The sequence below is a fragment of the Pediculus humanus genome, genomic scaffold (assembly GCF_000006295.1).
Source record: "Pediculus humanus corporis 1103172108256 genomic scaffold, whole genome shotgun sequence".
In the NCBI taxonomy this organism is placed as follows: domain Eukaryota; kingdom Metazoa; phylum Arthropoda; class Insecta; order Psocodea; family Pediculidae; genus Pediculus; species Pediculus humanus.
Genome location: NW_002987825.1, coordinates 467,153 through 472,848, shown reverse-complemented (window position 1 = coordinate 472,848; position 5,696 = coordinate 467,153). Strand labels below are relative to the sequence as shown.

The 5,696-nt window shown below is 27.1% G+C and overlaps 1 non-coding gene across 1 annotated transcript; it reads left to right on the top strand.

The window, feature by feature from the left end:
- Positions 1-4,574: 4,574 nt before the first annotated feature.
- Phum_PHUM485510 lies at positions 4,575-4,649 on the top strand. Its single transcript, XR_009833539.1, has one exon. It is a non-coding gene; the product is annotated as a microRNA, putative (microRNA).
- The last annotated feature ends 1,047 nt before the right edge of the window (positions 4,650-5,696 follow it).

The following is a 5,696-nucleotide window of genomic DNA, read 5'->3' as shown; positions in this document are numbered from 1 at the left end:
AGAAAAAAAATTTTTTTTTAAAAACAAATTCAATTTCCGTCCCTTTCTCTCTCTCTTTCTCTGTCTCTTTCTCTCTTTCCCTCTCTCTCTCTTTTTTTCTCTTTCTCTCTCATATTCTACCCTCATCACCATTTTTTTTTTTTTATAAAGTTGGTAAAATTTTTTTCATTTTTTAATAAACTTTGTTTTTCTTTTTTTTGTTCCAGGAAAAATTTTGTTTTTTTTTGGAAAAATAAATTAATCGTAGTAAAAAAAATATAATCCACATCCTTCCGGTAAGTTTTTCTTTTTTTTTTTTTTTTGTTTTATTCGTATGAAAAAGAAAATTCTAAAAATATCGTCTGCTTGTGATAAATAACTTTCTAGAAATTTCATAATCACCACCCTCGAGTTATTGTCGTTAAAAAAAAAAAAAAAATTTTGCGTTTGTGTAAAATCGTTAACGAACGATTTTTTTCCAGGTATCAATCCTCGTATTATTATTGTTTTTTTTTTTTGAAAAATAATAATAATAATTATAATAATAATAATGATGATAATGATAATAAAAATAAAACCGGAAGGAACGATTACTAAAAACATGGTGGATTTTTTTTTAAAACGATTATAAAATTACAAAAACGAAAGGTCGATTTGAACGAGTTTAAAAAAGAGTGGGGAAGGGGAGGGGAGGGAAAAAATTTTTTTAAAAAAAGGGTTTCCGCCCCTTTTGACCCTCCCTCCGGGTATAAAAAAGGAACAGAAAAAAAAACGAACGAGTTTGCGGTCAATATCTTTTCTCGTTTGAGAATTTCATCGAATGTTCGTTGGGGGGTGAGGAGAGTGAAAGGGGAAAAAAAAGGGAAAATGCCTAGAATGAAAGTTTTTATTTCGATTGCGTTTGTGTAGGGGAAGGGGAGAGTGGGAGGGGAGAGAATGTGAAAAACAGGATGCGAAAAGAGTCGAACGCTGGAGGTAACGAATAATAAAGAAACTTAAAACTTGTTTTCTCTCTCCAGTAGTATCTCCAGTCGTCTCTGATTGACTTATTTAGCTTTTGTAAATTTAATTAAATTTCCAAAAAACCGATTCCAACTTTCTGGAAGGTGATAATAGTAATAATAATAATAATAATAATAATAATAATACGTTGTGTCGGTATCGAGCCGTTAAATAAAGTAAATAAATTTTTTCTTCTCTTTTCTTTCCTTTTTTTTTCATCCAGAATTTTCCGGAGGGCGGTTTTATTTACTTATTTACACGTTGATTTTTTTGTTGGATTCCAGTTGACGGATTTTTTTTTTATCTTGTCATATTTCGTGTTATTCGACAATAAAAAAGCTTTTTTTTTTGGATGAAGGTGAATAAAAATATCAAGTGGAAACGTATCGAAATTTTTTTCCAAAATGGCGCGCGTATATTCCTCAATCGGATGTTAGAGATTTAGCTTAGTTGTCTGTTTGTCGCGTCTGAATTTTTTTTTTTTTTGAGGGAGGGGGGGTGAGAAAAGAAACAAACACCGATGGGAAATTAATGTGAAAAAGAGGGGGAAAATTTTCATTTTTTTAAAAAATTAATTAACGATTTTTCCAGCGAAATAATTTGTAATTTGGAAGGGTCATCGTTCGTTCGGTTTGCATTGAAAAAAAAAAAAGTTTTTCGGTTTTCTAATAATAATAATAATAATAATAATAATAATTTTTGTATTCGACCGTGTTTGTTTACCTGTTTGTTTAATGTTATTATAAATATTGTGAAAAGAAAAACATTTAATGGGCGGGCATTTCGAAAATTTTCTTTTCTTTAGTCGGAAAAATATTTTTATCAAATTTTCTTTTTTTATCACTCGTGCTATTACGTCATAATTAAAATTTTATTTATGATAGCAAAATGTTAAAATTGTTTTTCGAAAACCTTAATGAAAATTTTTCTTTACAATTATTCAAAATTTAATTTCAATTTTTTTTTTATGATGTTTGTCGACGGGGGGAGGAGAAAGAGGGAGGGAAAAAAAGGGGGCTTAATAAAAGAACGTTGCTAAAAACATTTTTTTTGATGGATGATTGATAAATGAGGAGGGAGGGAAGGAGGGGAGGGGAATAAGTAAAAAAAAAATCAGTGAAAGAAAAAGGAAAAATTCACCTCCGTCGTTTAATTCAAAGCAAACACGCGCACACACGCACACGCACGCACACGCACTTGGCGTTTTTAGGTAGAAGTTTTGGAAGGCTACGGAGTTTTAAACTCTCAAAAACCTTTTTACTTACAGTTCATTTTAGATATTCTCAACTATCAAGAACATCTGCGGGAAAATTTTTACCCTCCCCTACCTACCTTTCTCTGTTTCTTCCCGGAAAAATAAAAAAAATAAAAAAAGAACGATGTGCAAATATGGCGATAAAAAAAAACTTTTTTTCCCCTTCGCCTTTTTTTTTTTATTTTTTCGTTTAATACATTATAAAATTCACACTTTTAATTTATTTTTTTAATCGTGACGTTTTATCATCATCATCATCATCATTGTTATTATCATTATTATTTCGATCGTTTTTTATAGCGCTTTACAATTTACAGCGCCGCTATAGGGAAACCAGGGAAAAGTATTATTTTTTCTCGATGAATATAATAATAATAATATTTTTAATAATTTTATTATTTCACGAAAAACGTTATTAAATGTGATTAAAAAAATTTGCAATTTTAATTAATAATGATAATGATAATAATAATGGGTGACGTAATATAAATAAAGTTTATAAATTATTCAAACGGTAATTGATGTTGATTTGCCAACAAAGATCTTCCTTTCCTAAGCCGGGATAATGCATCCAATTAATTCATTCCTTTTTCTCAATTTACGTCTTATCTTTTTCAATCGTTATTATCATCATCATCATCATCATCATCATCATTATTATTATTATTAATATTATTGTTAATAATATCATTATTATCGTTAATAATACACGAATTTTATTTTTTTTTAAATGAAACGCCAATAACCGGTTTAGTTGTTTTTTTTTGATTTTGAACAAAAAGCTGAAATTTTTTTTTACCAGCAAATTCATCATCATCATCATCATCATAATCATCATCATCATCATCATTATTATTATTATTATTATTATTATTATTATTAATTATTATTATTATTATTATTATAATTTCGATTTGAATTCAATTCGAGTGATCGATTGAAACTTTAAAGAGAAAAAAGGAAGGAAGGAATGAACGGGATTCGATACATTTATTAATATATTAAATATAAAATAATTTATTTCGTATTTTTCCTTTACAGAAGTTGTAGTCGTTGTAGTATGAGAGAAAGAAAAATATTGAATAATAATAATAATAATAATAATAATAATAATAATTGGATTTTATTAAAAACAAATGAAATTTTTTTTTTTTTTTCGATAAACGAAGAAGAAGAAGTAGAGGAAGAATTCTCGTGAGTTTTTCCTTTCGTAATTATTTTTTCGGGGTGGTGGTTTGCGGTTTTCTTTTGAAGAAAATATTAAATGAAGTTTTCACTTCGAGTCGAAAACCCCAGTCAGTAAAAAAAAAGGAAAAAAAAAAAGGAAAATTCTTATACAAAATAACGCGTGGAGAAAGAAAGAGAGAGAGAGATTTCGAATGAGCTTTTATTCGTAACTGTTGGAATATTTCAATTGATTTTAAACATTTTCATTCACGTACGTAAGTGTGTTCTTTGTTTGTTTGTTTGTTTGCTTGTTTGTCTTTATTTTATTTTTTATTTTTTTCCCCCCCATTTTTCTCTTTCTCCTTTTGTTAAAAGTTGATTTCCTTTTTCGCCGGTAAATAAATACAATTATTATTATTATTATTAATTTAAAAAATCATTTTTTTTTAAATAAATAAAATAAAATAAAAATAAAAATTTTTAGTATTTTTTCTTTTGTTTCCTTTGTGAGCAAAAGGAAAAATTTTTTGTTTTCATTCTAATCGGAAAAAAGGAAGAAAAAAAGGAAAGGAAAGGAAAGGGAAAAAGTTACGCGTGGATTTTATTAGTTTTTTTTTTGCTTTTTCGATTTTTTTTTTTTTGTCGTCGTCGTCGTCTTACTTTGATAAGGGATGAAATTGACCGTTGATAAGAGATTTTTAAACGGTTTCACTATTATTATTATTATTACTTCTTGCCATAATCGAAATTTTCTTCCTTCATCAAAATTCTTCGATTTTTTTTTTTTTTTTGTACACCTTACTACTTTTTCGGTTTTTCACGTGCAACAAGTGTCAGAAGAATACACCTACGTTTCGAACTGTGTCTTATACGAATAATAATAATAATAATAATAATAACTTTTAAGTATAATTTCTCAAACCGTGAAATCCTTTTATATATGTGTAAAAATTCGATCCTTGTTTTGTATTTTTTATAAAGTGAAAATCTTTTTCATAAACTTCATTTTCATTTTCATTTATTTAATTTTATTATAAGTTTTCTCAATCAGATTATGTATTTTATGTAAACGATTCAAATTCGTAACGAACCGATCGAGAGTTTTTGATTAATCATTTAAATTATTATTATTATTATTATCATTATCATTTCGCCATTGATAACGAATAGCATCAGGCTTTGATTGTCCAAACGCAATTCTTGTTATTTTATTCAATCAAGGACTGTGTGTGGACATCAATGCTTGTCCTAATATGACGACGTTACGTGTACGACGTAAAATTCAATCAAAGGATAAGATAATAATAATAATAATTTTTTTCGGATCGTTTGGATACGGCACTGATGTGAAACTAAAGGATTTTTTATAGAGTTAGTATCCTAAATACTTGTTTCGTATTTTCCGATCGAACGTGTTTGAAAACTTTTAATTTTGCGTTAAGAGAAAGGGGGAGGGAGGGATTAATGGGGAGGGGTGTGGATTTTTGTACTCTCATTAAAAGCCACACATTTCTTTTTTTCTCTTTTAATTATAATAAAAAGTTTGTAAAATAATTTTTTTTTTTTGATAATTATGCCATTATATTTTTCCAAGGGAAAAAATGTCACGCATACAAAGAAAAAAAAATTTTTAAATGAATTATGACGATATTGTAAAATAAATGTAAAAAAAGTTCTTTTTAAAATCAGAAAAAAATTTTTTTTTTAGTTTTTTTTTGTTTTCTCCAGATTTTCCGTGGAAAGTTTTTTTTTTTTTGACTACAGGAAAATGTTTTTTCCACCGTTGTCAGATCGGACCATCTAAATTTTCTTCTTTTATTTTTTTTCTCTTTCTCTTCCTTTTTATTATTGTTTTTGTTGTTATTTCGAGTTAAAAGCTTTTTCTTTTTCTTTCCTTTTTAGTCTCTCTCTCTCATTTTTTTTTTGTTTTTCATTTTTATTTTTTCACCACGTGTTTTTTTTTTTTTTTTTTTTTACTGAAATTTCATCATCACGAATCTTTATAGATAATTTTCTAGAGAGAGAAAGGGAAAAAGAAAAAATTATTTTGTCATACTATACATGATCGATTTGAGATTTTTTTTTGTTTTGTTTTTGTTTTGGAAAACAACAACAACAACAAACAAACAAACAAAATTTAAAGATTTCACGTTTATTTCTTTTTTCATTCTTCTCAAGTTACGCGTATACGAAATTTCACCCTTGATATTGTTTGTTGTTAAGGTTCCGTTACTGAAGAAAAAAAAAGAAAAAAAAAAATTTTCTTTTTGATGGTAAATGAAAAGGAAAAATG